This window comes from Chinchilla lanigera, unplaced genomic scaffold (genome assembly GCF_000276665.1).
Source record: "Chinchilla lanigera isolate Chin_1 unplaced genomic scaffold, ChiLan1.0 scaffold00019, whole genome shotgun sequence".
In the NCBI taxonomy this organism is placed as follows: domain Eukaryota; kingdom Metazoa; phylum Chordata; class Mammalia; order Rodentia; family Chinchillidae; genus Chinchilla; species Chinchilla lanigera.
The window spans coordinates 8,651,569-8,669,012 of record NW_004955420.1 but is presented as its reverse complement, the minus strand read 5'-3'; the positions used below and the strand labels follow the sequence as shown (position 1 = coordinate 8,669,012).

Sequence of the window (17,444 nt, the reverse complement as noted above, 5' to 3'; positions counted from 1 at the left end):
TGTTTGAATGATTCACACACGTCCTTAGGTGTGCATCTGCAGCTGGTGCATGGTGGGCCAATTGTGTCATTGTTTCTCTGTGTCATGATAGTTCTCAATTGAGCAGCGGCGGCGGGCCTGAAGGCCGGCGCGCCACATGGCTCCCCGTGCGCTGGAGGCCCTCCCTCCGGTGGCCTACGAGGCAGGGAGTAAGCTGCCGCTCCGAAGACTGGCACTCCCTGCCCGTGGCTCCCCATGCACCAGGGGCCCTCCCTCTGGGGGCCTACCCTTAGGTTTCTTTATGTTTATAAAATTAACTAATTATATGACCCAAGAATGTGCAGTACTTCTAAGGGATGCTGGAGCACTTCTGAACATTTGAAAACAGTAATAATCCTGATATTTGCCACCTAAGAAGAATTTTAAGCTAAGTATTTTTTCTAATATATGCCTTCTATGATTTGCATTTATGTGTTTCTTCTACTTTTTAGTTGAACTAGTCAATTGGCTCACTGATGTCTTTATGGCAAGCAGAAAAAATGTTCTTCCGTTATCTAGGCAAAATGACAATGACTTCTTTTTCTTTTATTTTCCCTCCAAATAAGGCACTCCTTCCACTGGATAACTAAAGCTAAATTATCCCTGTTCGAGGCTTTTGGCCTGGTGAGTGAAGCGCTATGATCAATAATCTCAATTGATTTTCTCCCAGCTAACTTTCAACTACTGCATGTAATGAACATAGAATGTTAAATAGCCTTCATAGCAGCAGAGACAAACACAAGTTTGGGGAAAAGATGTAGATGTAGCCGCTGGAGCATAAGACAATTTTGTCATCTTTAGAATATTTCTATTGATGAATTATGAATGGTAATTTTATGAGTTTTATGAACAATGAATTTTTAATGGGAAAAAAATCACAAGAATAAATTATTGAGTTCTTAACATTTATTAACTGTTTATAGAAAAGCATCAAAATTTTCAACATCAACTTGGTTTTGGTGTACAAAGTCTAAAAAAGAAAATTAAAGAAGAAAAACTCCCATATAAACTACAATGAAAATACCCATAGCACTCTACAAAAAAAAAAAATCTTTACTTCACTTATCATACCACAGGCGGTCTGCACACAGCATGCTCCATACACATGTATCGTTTACACCGACAGCACATGTCTTCTACTTTTCTGGCCTGTTTGTGGGGCATACTGACATCTCACCGGTCATGCTTTCTTGTCAGGAGCTTCTTACTATATTATACAGTGTGTAGTTAACAGCAACATAAAATAGCAATAAAATAAATTATTAAATTCTTAATATGTATTCTGCATTTACAGTAGTTATCAACACTGTCACATCAGCTGTGCACTTCCTTACACAGCTTAAAAGATAACATCAGAAATAAATTGTTATGTGAGCTATAATGAAAATATCAGTAGAACTCTACCACAAAAATAAGATTTGCTTCAACTTTCACACTCAAGGCAGTCTTTACATATGACAACTGGATGTTCCATGCACATGTCATGTTTTTACTGACAGCATGTGTGCTTAGCTTTCCTTTCCTATATGGCAGTCTAGTCATCTTTCTTCCTGTTTTGTCAGGAGCTTCCTACTATATTGCACATGATGTACTTAGCAAGGAAATAAGATGTCAATAAAATAAAATATCAAATCTACCGTGAGCGCTTAGAATAGATATCAACATTTTCACATCAGCTGTTTGTTTGCTTACAACACCTAAAAGATAGCTTCAAAAATAAAAACCTGGGGCCAGGGAAATAGCTCAGGGGCACAAGCACCTGCCTAGCAAGTGCAAGGTCCTGAGTTCGATACCCAATATCAAAAATAAATAAATAAATAAATAAATAAACAAATTTATTGAATAAATAAACCTATGTGAACTACAGTGTAAACACAAACAAAAGTGTACCACAGAAACAAGCTTTGCTTCAAGCTTTGGCACACCCAAGGCAGTCTTCACACATGACAACTGTGTGTTCCATGCACAAGTGTTGCTTACACTGAGAGTACATATGTCTTGTTTTCCTGTACTTTCTCGTAGGGCACTGTTGACATCTTTCTTGTTTTCCTGTTGTTGCAGTAGGTCTTTGTGATGCTGCACCTGCCTATTCACCTGGCCGCTCACCAGTGTGCTCACAATCTTTTGGCATATTTCCTTGGGCAGAAACATTTTGCTTTTCCTCTGTTGGCTCAAATAAAACACAACCATTGCCCAATGCTTTGTGTTTCAAGTGAGGTCATATTTGCTGCATAAATCATCAACAACATCTACTCCACGTTCGGTTTTGTTGTTGAAAGTTTCCAACTCAGCCTTCTGCTTTGTCGAGGTTTCCCTATGAATATTTCCATCATGGTAAAATGTGGACATCAGCAGTACCAGTTTGTTTTTCTTTGCCGTATATGAGGCCAATGTTCTATCTTTCTGACATCCAAAGATTGTAATACATAATTCTCCATTTGTAAATTGCAGCACTTCGTCTGGAGTTTCTGCTTTGTTCCTGTGTAAGTCCCTCTGCCAGTCAGCTTGTGCTCTGTTAGCAAGTGTAGGGGCTGGGGATTTAGCTCAGCGGCAAAAGCGCCTGCCTGGCAAGTGCAAGGTCGTAAGTTCGGTTCCCGGTACCGGAGAAAAACCAAAAAAAAAGCAAGTGTAACATCAGTAAAAAACCAGTAATCCAGTTGTCCAGTGTCTCATTCCAGCAAGTCTGTTCACAACATCATTTGGTTGATTACTGTACAAATAAGGACCCAATGATGGCTGAGTTCCAGGATAAATGTCTAAACTGAAAGCATCATAAGTCTTTGCATCTACAAGGGCATACATTTTTATGCCATATTTTGACCCATTGCTTTTCGATGAGTCTTTTACATTCCTGCGATCACTATGAGAAATCTATGCTAAGTACAGCTGAATGCTTTCAGTTCAACCAGGGAGCTGTCCTGGTAAATACATTTTTGAATATAGCTACTGGTACATAGAGAACATTTTACTTTACTGTGTGCATTGCACAACATCTTGTAGCATTTCCTCTGGTATAAGTTCCAACACTGAATGGCAATGCTGGCCTTCTGTCCAATACGTATCACCCCTCCCAAGATCCTCACTGTATTTTCAGACCTAGTTCTAACATTGGATCATTCCATTTGGTTGCATTTTCAACATTTCAACATTTCAACTAGTCAAATATGTGCTCACATTCTTGTTTTCTTTGTCATCAGAATCAAGAAGGGCTGCATTCCCTGTGTCTGTATCAGTGTATTCTTATTCCATTTCACCGTCACAGGAACTTTGGCTCACATGGCCAATGTCAAAGTCATGGTCATCATCATCTTCCTCATCCATGCACACCACTCTTCTGTTATGAAAGCATGTGTTTTACCATAATGGATCAGCTTTATCATCCATGCATGAGTAATCTGGTGATTCACTTTTGACCTCCTCCAAAACTTGCAAATCTATTTTTTTTTATGTGCCATTGTACTGAATTGGGCTACTTCTACCAGGAAAATCAAAAGGAAATTTTTTTGGTAACAAATTCTGGTGTGGTGTGGGTCTATTGGACCCACTGTGGTAGTTGCATAAATATAAGCAAAATCAGTTATCTGGAGCATAAAGGTGAGTCAAAATCCCCTTTTGCCACTTTTGCACACATACACATTTCTTGCCATTTGTCATAGCAAGTGAGTAAAACATAGATTGTTTCCTGTGTCCCTCAGGGAAAGGTGCTGAGATGCACAGCCGGCTTCTATAATGCTAAAGTACAAATTTACAGTAGAAAAGTAGTGATGGCTCCCCTGGTCCCAAGCTTATGCCTGGAGGCCAGGCAGACAAGAAGTTTGGTGAATATTCGGGAAATATAAATTGGGAGAAGAGAATTCCAAGCATTTAAAAAGAAGTGAACCCCAGAGATGGTATGGAATTACTTGGTTTGGAAGTATATTGATGTAAATTAGCATTACCATAATGCTTATTTTAAGGATTTCTTGACTAACATAAGTAAAATGGTTAGGAATCTCAGATGTTGTGAATTAACTGATATCTGCAGTCGGTATGAGGAATTTAGTAATGGGAAGTTGGTCAGGGTACACAGCCCCTAAGTGGCAGAGCTGTGCTTAAAATTTAAGCAGTGCAGCTCCACTCTCTCTATGCTGTGGTGCTTTTACCTTTAACAAGTCGGTAAGAGAAGTAGTTAGTTTTTTCTTCTTTTTAATCAGGTATTTTTAAAATCTTATCACCAAGCAAATGTTATCTAATAGCCTATTATTGTTTCAAACCTCCATCTTTTAAGCTGATAAAGCGTCAACATACCAAAGATGACCCCAAAAAAATCCTCATTTTGTATCAGTCAAGGCTGTCTTTTTCACTTTATTTCTCTCCTCTCTTTGCATCATCTAAACCCAAAGACAGTACTTGCCAATACTGGTTAATTCCTCAACATGGGGGAGACGTAGCACAAACGCACCCTTAAACTGAAACTGCGGCTACACAGTGACACATGGCAGTGAAACTGACACGGCAAACAGGCCTGGATTTCTTTTCAAACATCTGTGACTCAGGGCGAACTATGGGAAGTTCGAAAAAAGTTACATTTCCTTGTTTTCAAACGAGAGAAACAGAAAGGACTGTGGAATTGCTTTCAGAACTGACACTGCTTCTCGGCACTCATCTCATCCTGTAAGTATAAAGGGATTGGACCTAAGTGATAGAGCACTTCCCGGCATGCTCAGGATCTGAGTTTGCTCGGTAGCACTCTCTCCCCCAAAAGAATAAAAGCTATGAAGTAATTTGTTTTGCTTCAAGAGGAAACTCAGCGAAAGGGGCAAAAGACTGTATTATCTTTGCCACTTCCTATGGCTCTATAATTATTCAAAATTTTTTTTAGTTTTTTTTTCCTAAGTTTCTTCAGTAGAATATACGCACTTTTGACCTTGGAAAAAATTATTGTTGTATTCTAGAATTTAGCAGGAGAATAAAGTCTGTGATGCCTGTCATTGTCAAAGAATATATTGGCTGCCCACAGAGGAGCCCTTCTTCCAAATCAGAGCAGCTGGGTAGAAAAAAGTGATAGGTTGTTTCATCCTCCCTGTCCAGTTCAAGGCTTTAAATCAAGGCCGGGCGTGGTGGCGCATGACTGTAATCCCAGCACTTGGGAGGCTGAGGCAGGAGGATTGCTGTGAGTTCAAGGCCAGCCTGGGCTACAAAGTGAGTTTAAGGTAGGCCTGAACTGCATAGTGAGACTCTGTCTCAAAAAGACCAAAAAAAAAAAAAAAAAAAAAGAAAAAATAAAAAAAATAAAAAATTAATAAAAAAAAAAAAAAAAAAAAAAAAAAAAAAAAAAAAAGAATTTAAATCAGAAGCAGTAATTAATGATTGCCAACTATATATTTTGGTGTTACTTAAATTTTTTCCCTAATGATAGAAATAATACATGGTTATTATAGAAAATGGGGTGAATATTAAAAATCATAAATGGATTTTCTCAGTTTAAACTAAGCAATAGCTAGCTGATTTTTTTAATATCTTTCCAGTTTGTTCCTTATAAATAAATATGTTTGTATAATCAAACATGAAATCATCATGAAATATGATATAAAATACTTCTAACATGAAATAAAATACTTATAACATGAAATCATCCTCCACTTTTATTCAGGAAGCTTACCTTTACATCAGCTTTTCCCCAAACAAAAATAAAATTGTGAGGGCTATATGTGATTCAATTATGTGGCTACATCATAATCTAGTTAACCATTCCCTTTTTGTGTCTATAATTTTCACTAACATAAATAATGACCCATGTACATTTTCATTAATTTTTCTTTGTGCATATTTAGTGTTTCATTTAGGACAAATTCTTAGGACAGTATCACTAAATCAAAGAGTTTTCATGTTCTTAATACATACAGCCATTTTTTCCTGCAGAAAGGCTATGCTAACCAGTCATAGGAATCCAAAATGCAGTTAACAGTGGTATCTCTGTTTGGCCTCCTCAAAATCTATTTTCATCTGTTCCTATCTACTATTTCTCGGACCTTAAGTATCCCCCCATAGGCCATGTGCCAGAGGCTTGGCCCCCAGCTGGGTACTGTTGGGAGATGGGGAAATTTTAACAGGTGGGGACATAGTGGGAGGTCCTTGTGCCATTGGATGTGCCCTCAAAGGGGACTGTGGGCCCTATCCATACCCATCTATCTTTTGCTTCCCCGCCAGGAAAGGAGTGATTCTCCTCCCCAATGTGCTTTTGCTAGATGTGCTGGCTCACCAAGGCCTAAAAGCTGTAAGACCAACAGATCATGAACTCAAACGTCTGAAACTGTAAGCCCCAAAATAAATCTATTCTCTTCCGGTATTTCTGATGTGTTAGAAAGCTAACCAACAATCGCAGTTTGCCTTCTGTCACTAATACTAACCCCCAGCCCAAAATCAGCTATAGGTGAGTAGAGCAGAACTTTGAATTGTGGGCTGTCATGCTGTCATTCGTTGGCTTTGGTAAGGCAGAAAAGATGCCCTCATTTTCAGAACTGTCTTGCGACTATATACACGTTAGAACAGTTTCGTGTTTTCTAAAACCATGTTGGCCCGAGTCATTAGTGGATCCTTGTGAAACCCAAATGAGGAAGACTGTCATGGAAAGGGAAAGAAAGCGTGGTTTTCCAGTGTTCAGGATCTGAGAATCCTCACAAAAAGGACCTTACAAATCAGTGCTTTTCAAACTTTTAATGTGCTTCTAAGTAACCTTGGGTTTTTATTATTTATTATGTTTACTTCTTAAACTTGTTTTGCAATGTTAGGAACCAAGCCCCATGCTCTGTACATTCTAGACAAGTGCTCTGTCACTGAGCCCTGTTTCCAGGCTATTTTATTTTTTACTATTGACATTTTATTGTGTGACTCACAATTGTTTTGATTTGTTTTTTGAGACAGGATCTCACTTTATATTTCAGGCTGCCCTTGAACTTGCTATGTAGCCCAGGCTGGTCTCAAACTTGAGGGGATCCTCCTGCCTCAGCCTCGCGAGTGCTGAGATTACAGGCGTGCACCACCAAGTCCAGCTTGAGACTAATGTTTTTGTACTTATGCTGCAGCTCTTTTATTCATTCAATAATATGCCTTTTAGATCTTAACACACCTATTTCTATATCAGTACAATACTTTATTATTATTTTTTTATTTTTTTGGTACCAGGAATCGAACTCACGACCTTGTGCTTGCCAGGCAGGCACTTGGGCCACTGAGCTATATCCCCTGCCCAATATATCAGTACAATACTAATCTTAAGAGTATAGCTCTGCAACTTTTAGCACAGGCCTTTCCTATATTTGTTCAATTCAAAATTCTACAGCCAGACATGGTGGTGCACTCCTATAATCCCAGCACTCGGGAGGCTGAGGCAGGAGGATCGTTTCAAGTTCAAGACTAGCCTGGGCTATGCAGTGAACTCAAGCCCAGCCTGAGATCCTGTCTCAAAAAGATAAAAAAAGATTTTTTTGTTCTACTTCCTCTTTAATATGGATTTATTTTATTTTTTCCAGCTTTATTGAGCATAATTGACAAATACAATGATACAAGTGTCTTTAAGAGGTGTGATTAAATAAAACGTACAGTGAATGCTATTCCTAAGTGCCATCCAGCAGAAAGGCAGGCTTATAAAAAATAATGGGGTGTCCTCATCCACCTTATTCACCCGATCAGGCACCAGTCAACTTCTTGCTCTTCCCCCAAGTCAAAATGACCATGAAAGGTAAACACTGATTCCGGACACCGAGGCAGCAGAAAATAGTGCCACTAAAGACACCGATGAAAAAGGACGAGGAGAAGTTCTTCAAAGAGTGGCAAGAACAACGGGATGGGTGTCTGATGAGTAGGAGTGTTTTGAGGGGATTATTGTCCATAGGCTTCTTACTCTAATTAAATTTTAAAAATTTAAATACACACTGGGGGCTGGGGATTTAGCTCAGCGGCAAAGCGCCTGCCTGGCAAGCACAAGGTCGTGAGTTCGGTTCCCAGTACGGGAGAAAAACCAAAAAATAAATAAATATAAATAAATAAATAAATACACACTGTATTTTTCAATCACCTCTCATATGTACTTAAGGTATGCAAGTGATGATTTGATATATGTACACAGTGTGAAATGATTCACAAGTTAACACATCCATCACCTCCATACTTATGAGAGTATGTGTGTGAACGTTTAAGGCCTACTCTCAGCAAACTGCAAGTATATAATATAGTACTGGGGAGGGGCAGGAAGCGTGCTTTTTTAACAAGCTCCATGGATTACTCTGAATAAAGAGGTTATCTAGCTGTTAAGAAGGACAATAATTTGGAGTACAAATAATTTAATTAATCAACCCTCCAGGAAGTACTGAGAGTGACAGTTAAAGTACTTAGCATTAGACTCCGCTGGGCTGCCTGATTTTCAGCAGCTTTGCTGATAGAAACCCACAGCTTGGTCTTGGTAGTCAACTTCAGCTCCTTGCTATTTTGTAAGACAATTTTGGGGGGCTGAGAGATAATACGACAGACTAGAAAGATAATAAGTTTTAGCATCCAGCATTTGGATACAAGTCTCATTGTTCTTGGGCAAGATCTCTTAATATCCTTGGTTCCTTCATCTGTAATATGAATAAAATGAAGCCTGCCTTACTGGGCTACTGAGATGATTACACAAGATAGTATTCCTAAGCGAGGGGTAGAGTGCCTGGCTCCTAAGAAATTCTTGGCAAATGTCCAGGGTTGTGATTCTCACTATTGTTAATATGTACAGTATTTTCCGCTACTGCCAAAGAGCAGGCAAATTTGTTTCAGAAAGTCATTCCCGAGCATGGGAAGTTTCTTGTGTTTTGAAGACAAGGTACTATAGTTTTTCAGCATGTCCTGCATGGCACTGATTTTTTTCAGTGTTGTTGATTTTTGTTTGTTTGTTGTTTGTGTACTGCTAGAGATTGAAACTAGGGTCTCATGTTTGTTAAGCACATGCCTACCCTTGGGCTATAGCGCAGCCCGTCCATATCTCCATTTCTATTGTTTGTTTTTTGTTTTTTTTTTTCTTTTTGAGACAGGGTCTCACTATGCAGTTGACACTGGCCTTGAGCTCACTTTGTAGCCCAGGCTGTTCTCAAACTTGCAACTGTCCTCCTGCCTCAGCCTCTGAGTGCGGGGATTGCAGGCGTGCTCCATTTCTGAAAGAAAGACATAGTACAAAGACAGATTCAGAGGAAAGTGAGATGACCTTTTATCGATTCCCAGGGGCTTTGTTTTGAGTGACTAAGGATATTGCTTCCTGACAGTGAATGTACACACCACTGATAAAAGTCCTTCGAGGAATTAAAAACAAAGCTATTCTTTGGCTTCCTTTCCGTAGCTAAATATTTTTAACATACATTCTTTTTCTTTGGAATTTTCTAGACTTTCAGTTCAAACTTTCTTTTTCACTCATTAGTCCTGGTTTTTCCCCATCTTTGTCACTTTTTGGTATGTGTAAATGGAGTTGGGTTGACTGGACAGAATCTTTTTACTTGCAATGATTTTGTGATAACTCAGACATGAGAGAGAGAAGAAAACAAGTAATTTTTTTCTATAGAAGAAATAAGAGAAGTTCAGGAAGATAGGTTACTTGTCCAAAATCACATAGCTCACAGACAGAGGCAGGACATAAACTTACGTTTTTCCAACCTCAGAGCTCACATCCTTTCAAACATGTGTTTATTTTCAAATTGTGGAGATAAACAAGCACACAGACTTATAATTTAATACCAAGCAGGCAGTAGTGACACAAGTATACAAGTGTAGTGTAACCACACACTGCAAAGATCTGAAACAAGGAGAGATGCATTGAATGGGTAGATCAGACCTGGCTTTGTGGAACTGGTTTGAGATAGGTCTCCGTATGAGGCATTCTAGTTTATGGGAATAGCACATGAATAATGGGAAATCCCAGAATGTCTTCTCAGAAATAGGAAGAGACAAGGTTCAGTGGAAAATATCACCTAAGTGAAGCTGGAAAGGACAGGTTCAGGGCCACATTATGGGATGCTAAACATGCCAGGCGCTATAAGAACATATAATACTGTACACAGCTAGAAACTTGTATGTTCTTAGCCAAAGAATGACTGAATCAGAGCTGAATTTTAGGAAAATAAACTTGATGGTAGCATTGTACAGACTGCAGTTAGGAAAATCAGAAGGCATTTTTGGTGCTTTAAGAGATACAAGATAGGCTGGGGACATAGTTCGGTGGCACAGTGCCTGCCTGTAAGTGCAAGGTCCTGAGTTCGATTCCCAGTACCAATGAAAAAGAGAGAGAGATACAAGATACATCAACTGGGCTTATATTGTTAAATATTTTTTATTATGCACTCACTTTTTACACACTAACACAGATAACTTCAACAAAAGGCAGAATTTAATAAATGCCACTGAATGGAGCAAAATGTGATTGCAGTTGGTCTAGGAGGATAGATGTATCAGGCAATCAGGCAATGGGAACATTTTTTTTAAAAGCTAGATCTCATTTCACAGGAAAGAATTAAATGTTGGATACTTAAACTTCTTGTAGGCCAAAACTATTAGCTTACTGCCTTCCAGTTAGTTTCTTCCAAAGTAGAATATGTGTAGTCATTTTTTTTTTTTAAAAAAATTCATTATCTGGGTATACAAAAAGGCAAAATTAAAAAGGTTGATTTTTATTTCTTTAACGGTTGCTTTTTTAAGTGAAAGAAAAAAGAACAATCTACAGTATATTTTATTTTTAGAGCTGATGTTTTATCAACCAAGCCAGAATGAAATAGCTACTCAGTAGATGACAAAGTTTTTTTTTTAAGTCATATCTGAGTTAATACATATCGGACTCACTGCCACTTAGGGGTAACCTTCTCGCAGAAAGCTGTGCTGCTATTGCAGGGTCTTTCTCTAAAGCAAATGTACTTTATGCAGTGCTTATTATATAAATGCCAACTAATTGAATTCTCATTTTAATTATAAACAAGTCAGACTTATAGAAAGCAATGAGTGGACTGGAATTTTCTTTGTGAAAAAATGAAATTTTTAAACATGAGGTAATTTATGTACTTGCTGCTTGAAGTCACAAATTCTAGAACACTGAGTCATTTTGGGGGAGATTGTCTATGAAATTCTTAGACACAAAGATGGAGGGATACAAATATGTACCATGAGTAATAAAGCCACAGGGCAGAAGAAGTAGGATTGATGTCATTTTAATTCAAGCTTTTAAGCTAGGAAATGCATCCAGCGGAAAGGATCACAATTCAAGTTCATCTTAATGGAAGCATAACACGAAGAACAAAAAGTAGCTTATCATGGTAAGGAAGAGGAGGATGGGAGGAAGAGAGAAAGGGGGATGGAGGGGAGAGAGAACGGAGAGAGAGATAATTGAAGTTTCCAGATTGGAAAACAATCTGTGAAGCCTCTGGGATTTCTGTGAGTGTTCAGGCAAATTGAATGGGGAGTGGACAGTTGGTTGGATTCTTCATTTATCTGGTGAGTTTTCATGAGATCCAAAGGGAAAGATAGGAAAACTTCTGAAGCATGCGTTAAGCAGAGGTTCTGCCCTGATTTATTCAGAAGGAAAGAGTCAAAATGAAAACGTAAGTGGAAGTTGGTGTGTAACTGTTGGAGGGTAGGCTCCTAAAAGCAAGGACAGGAACACACAGCAGCACTGAGTCAGAAAGTTCCAGGTCCTTACGTCAGTTTCACCCTTTATTGGATGCTTAATTCAACATAGGAAAATCTCAGGGGTTGCAGTAATGCTGAAGGATTTAAAGCTTCATTGGCAAAGCCAGCACACTGCTCCTTATGCTATAGAATTCCTGGGGTAGCTTGGAGGGTTGCTGAGTATGGGGAGAGAGGGAGGGATAAAGAGGGCGGAGACCTGGACCTCTCTTCCTATCTGTCCTCTGGCACTGCCTCAGGACGGTGAGCAAGAGTTCAATTCTCTGAGCCTAAACCTCCTTCCTGTAATAATATCCCCTTATAAATCGGTTGTAAATACTGTGAACCACTGTCTCCACGGCACCATAGATATATATTAAGTGTAAACAAATCTAAAAGAGAAATACTAAATAAGAAATCCGCTTTAAAAGAAGATTGTTTTTGTTAGGAAAAGTCTTAATTACACCCTGTTTCTAGAGCACTTTAGATATTTATTTTCAGATATGTGGCTTAAATAGTGAGTCACGCCCCTCCTTTTAAAGGAGAGGAAAGTAGTTCTTAGTTAATCATCCTGACTCTACTAATCCTACGGCTCAAATTCAGAGGGTTGGGTTTTCCCAAAGAGCATTTAAGAACAGCTGAGGCATTAATGAGAGCTCTCGGCTCACAATGTGAGAGAAGCTGGCTTCTCCTGCCCGTCCTTGTCCCTGGAGAGTATGTTGCCCCAGAAGCCTGGGTCATCGCCTGTCACCTGGATGGCAAAGTGTTAGATCAGCCTGCCTGCCCCTCTTCGCAGCACATCAAGGACTGAGAACACTGTGAAAGTACCTCAGCCCTCAGTGTTACCTTGGAGTGGAGGAAAAGTATAGAAATGGCCCCAAGTTCTAGGCTACTCTTACCCCCGTTCGACCACCTCACTTACCAGGACTAGGTTTCGATCCTAGAAGGATTGATGTGGGATCCAGCATTTTGTTAGTGTGATGCTGTTCATTCCTAAGTATCTGAGAAGACACCTTTTTTGTCTGAGAGCACATGGAATCTATAAAAATGGATGAATGAATGAATGAGCTTTTAGAGACTTCCCCTTAGAGCTCTGTACTTATTCACTAATTCATTCATTGAGAAAATACTGACGGCAAAACATTAATGGATGCCTATTACGTGCAGGTGCTGTGCTAATGCTGTGGATAAAGTGTGACAGGACATGAGGGAGTTCTACAGGTGGAGATTCTGGCAACACGTGTCATATAATAGTTCATCTCTCTCTCTCTCTCTCTCTTTCCATATATATTCTCTATGCACTATAAAATGGACATAATTATATAATGGAGAAACTATATATAATTTAATTTTAATATATTACATACTTGACATACTTAGAATTTGCTATCATTAATAACTTCACTTAGCATTTTTAGAATTTAAATGAGCTTTTGGAAACGTGATTTAGATATCTTGGCCCATCCAGAAAAATGGCTAAGGAAGTTGGAATTCATGACTTTTTTTTCTATTAAATATTCCTTGGGGGCAAGAATGGACTTTCAGAATCATTCCTTCAGGCTGGACCTAGTGGCTTACACATATAATCCCTGCACTCAGTAGCCTGAGGCAGGAGGATTGCCTGGGAGTTTGAGGCCAGCCTGGGCTACATAGCAAGACATTGTCACAAACCAAACAAACCAACAATAAGCAAATAAGTAAAATAAAAATAAATCACTGCTTTAGAATTTTGTTCCAAAGAGTAGATTCATTAATACTGGATGTTTCTGACGCTGAGAATTATTTCTGCCAACAAATAAAGAAGTTGAGAGTGACAGTTGATGTCAAGAGCTCCTTTTCATCTTTTCTTACCTCCTCAGTGCAGCCTGAAGTCCAAGCTAAATGGCTTGGTATCAGACTGAGCCAATTGTTTCTATCAGGAAACTATTAATATTATTAAATTATTCATTCTCAGCTTTCACTGCTGAAGGGAAGTGACATATTGTTGACAGCTATCAGAGCACTTCATGCTTTGTTGGAAAGTAATTTTAAAAATTACAGTATCATTAAATTTAATTCTTAAAAAGTTTCAAAGCTGTCAGGGAATGACTCAGACAGGCATAAGATAATACCTTAATACTGTATATATTCTTTCTTTACCCTCTAGTGCAGCGGGCTGAAGAGCAGATGGGTTTGAAGGAGAAGTCCCTCCTGCAGAACACAATGCTCGTGAGGATAAACCAGCCACCTGCTTGGATCCCCTCCCTTCTCGTAGGTGGGAGAACCTACTAGAATTACTTGGAAACTTGTTCTCTACTACCAAAGGGGGCTCACTTCCCAGCTGAATACCTTCCTGGTGCAGGAGTTTATGAGCCACACAGGCGAGGTGCAGGACAGAGAAGCCAACTGTGGGAACAGCAGTGTCAAGGATGGAAAAGTAAAGAACCTATTCTCAGAAGAACAAAAAGACCAAGTGATGTGGAAAACACAGGAAAGCAATACAAAGTGGCCTGGAAAGGTAGCTGGAGCCAGGTTATGTAAGGCTTTACATACCATATGGTTACATTCATATAATATTTTCAAAGAGACAAAGTGGAAAGCAGATCAATGATTAGGGGTATGGAAAGCGGGGATAGTATGAGGAGTACTTTATTTTTGCTTGCCAGTACTGTTACTCTGATCATAGTGATACTTAAATGAATTGGTGTGTGTGTGTGTGTGTGTGTGTGTGCGTGTGTATTTTTCTTTTCTTTTTGAGACAGGGTCTCACTATGCAGTTCAGGTGGGCCTTGAGCTCATTTTGTAGCCCAGGCTGGTCTCAAACTCCCAACTATCCTCCTGCCTCAGCCTCCTGAGTGCTGGGATGAAGGTCTGCGCCACCACACCTGGCTGGTGTATATGTTTAAAATCATAGAACTGCATGTGAAAAGAAAAAAGTTAATTTTACCATGCAATTTTAAAATACAAATTAAAAAGCATATGAAAAAATTTAGTAAGGAAAGCAAGATATTTTCTATTGTTTGAAATATCTAATTGACAGCACATTAGCATAAATAAAGTTTGATGTTCTGTGGGAGGAGAGAAGGGAAAGAAAGACTGGTTGTTAGATTCTCATAGATTAATTTAGAATTGGTGAGTGTGCCTGGCTGCTTGTATTGCTGAAAATGGCTGAAATAATACAGGGCAGCCTTCGTGATCTTCCAGGACCTCACTGCTCCTCCAACAAGAGACTGTGTCTTTGTGAGGATACAGCTCGGTGGTGGAGCACTTGCTGAGCATGTACGAGGCCCAGGCTTGACCCCGAGTACTTTCTCTCCCACCCAGAAAGGACTGTGTCTCTTTGACTGGAATACCTAGACCCAGAGAATCCTGTGGGAATGACATCGTGTGATCGCAGAGGCTAAGCTGCAAAGATGCTATGTACTTCTTCCTTGTTTCTTGGATCACTTGCTCTCAGAACTCAGCCTCTGTAGTGTGAGAAATTCAGTGTGGCCCGTGGAAAGACTAGCGTAAGGAGGAGCTGAGTCTCAGCCTGAGCAGCACCAACTCGCCAGCCACAGGAGAGAGCCATCTTGGATAGAGTTGTTCTCACTGATGCTGTAGGAACAGAGAAGCGTGTGTATGCCAAGTTGCCAAGCCCTGAACGGGCATATTCATAGAGCAAAATAAATGATGGCTGTTATGCTTAGCATGCATGAGGCCCTGTGTTTGATCCCCAGAAACACACACACACACACACACACACACACACACAGAGTACTAGAGAGTTGATTATTGCTGTCCTAATCTACTAAATTTTGGAGTGGCTTTTACAGAGCAATAGAAAACTGACAGGATGTTTTTGTGTACTTATCAGTACAAAAACATTAAAGTAGCTGCCTAAAATGTGGTGCCCAGAATTCTTGGGATGGGAGGAGGCTTAGAGGGAAAGAGCGCATGACTGAATGACTGATTAGTGTCCTCCATTGGCCCTGTGCATGGTACTCGGCAGTAGCTTTGGAGCTATTTGCCAGTCATGCTTGAATTCAGCACCCTCAATTTACATAATGTGGAAGAACAGAATGTAGGCAGTTTGTGGTCGTTTCAAAACTATACAGATACTTACAACCACAGCTAAAGCTCTGAATCAGGTTTTCTGAGACAGAGTTTAGTATTCCTTCTACTTTGCCCTGTTCATCCAGGAACAGATTCCCGAAACCTGAAGTACAGAACACAGAATGACAAATATATACCTGGATGCTTCTACTCCCCACTCCCAAGCCTGTGACAAATATCATTAGCTAAGAACACAGCTCTCCTAAGCTCACTGGTAAGCATGTGGGAGATTTCAAATTGCCATGACTGAGAGCCTGAATAGAAAGCTACAAGAGCTATAACTGATTTGTATTGGGAGTGCAAGAGGAGTACAGCAAAGGTAAGCCCAAAGTATGAGCTGCAGAAGTCTGACACAGAAATGAAATGTGTCTGGACAAGAAGGAAGACTTCAAACATGAGTGCTCTGTGTGAGGATTTCTGTCTGAAATGACACATACTTCTGACAGAATCTATTAAGAAATAGCTTTTCATTTTCTTGGGGAACTGCTACAGAGCCAGCTGTTTGGTTGTAGATGAAGATGAACCTTTTACTTTAGTTGTAATGTTGCATGTATATAATTTGCGTTCAGTGCTGAATTCAATAGAATTGAAATGCATACAAGATATACAGGGCAGTACTGGAAGATCACCCACTTTGACAGTTTATAGTGCACTTAGCTTCATCTGAAATCAAGACAAGGTCAGGAAAAAACAGACCATTTCTAGGGTATGACTTAAAAGCAAGGGTTACAAACCCATGGCACTGTAGATTACAGAGTAGCTCACTGAGAACAGCATTCACATTCATCTGATCAGGACCAAGAGCAGAGCTTCTCTCAACTTGATCATGGGGAGCCAAATATCCTGCTTAAGTAACTATTACTAACTGTTTAGAAAAACAAGAGTCACATCCCCCTTTTCTACAATTCTGAAGGGTATGGCGGTGACATGAGTATGAAAGTTTTTTGAGAAAAACAAATAGCTAGATGCCTTATTCACTTGTTTGCTGAGTACCTAATAAATCCAAGCTATTCTGTTGAATACCATGAAGGACTCAAGTATTAATCTGAAGGAATTTGTCTTCACAGGCTCTCCAGCAGGGATGTCATCAGACTCTTTTAACCTTGGAGCATAAGACTAATTTCGGTGTGAAGGTGACTATTTAGAGTGACTTTAGACTATTTTTATTGATGAATTAGTAATTATAATTTTATGAGGTTTATTATATTAAACAATGGGTACTTAACAGGAAAAAAATCACAAAAATAAATTATTGTTTTTAATATTTCTTGAGTGTTTATAGTAAAGCATCAAAATTTTCAACATCAAGTTGGTTTTGGGGTTCAAAGTCTTTAAAAGAACATCAAAAATAAACTCCCATATGAATCATAAAGAAAACGCCAATAGCACTCCACAAAAAAAAATCTTCACTTCACTTATCACACCAAAGGCAGCCTGTACACATGACAACAGCATGTTCCACACACACGCATCGCTTACACTGACAGCACATGTCTTTTGCTTTCCTGGTCTTTTTGCAGGACATACTGACATCTCACTGGTCATGCTGTTTTGTCAGGAGCTTCTTATTATATTATACGGTGTGTAGTTAACAGCAACATAAAATAGCAATAAAATAAATTATTAAATTCTTAATATGTATTCTGCATTTAGAATAATCATCAACACTGTCACATCAGCTGTGCACTTCCTTACACAGC

The 17,444-nt window shown here is 39.3% G+C and overlaps 2 long non-coding RNA genes across 2 annotated transcripts in view; both read left to right on the top strand.

Moving 5' to 3' along the window:
• The first annotated feature begins 1,878 nt into the window (after positions 1–1,878).
• LOC102012202 overlaps positions 1,879–17,444 on the top strand; it is a 16,929-nt gene continuing 1,363 nt past the window's right edge. The window contains exons 1-2 of the long non-coding RNA XR_260684.2: positions 1,879–2,036; positions 9,608–9,611. This is a non-coding gene — a long non-coding RNA (uncharacterized LOC102012202). The remainder of the gene's footprint in view (positions 2,037–9,607; positions 9,612–17,444) is intronic.
• On the top strand, positions 11,237–15,315 carry LOC106148335. The gene is made up of 3 exons (XR_001233681.1): positions 11,237–11,321; positions 13,817–14,167; positions 14,974–15,315. It is a non-coding gene; the product is annotated as an uncharacterized LOC106148335 (long non-coding RNA).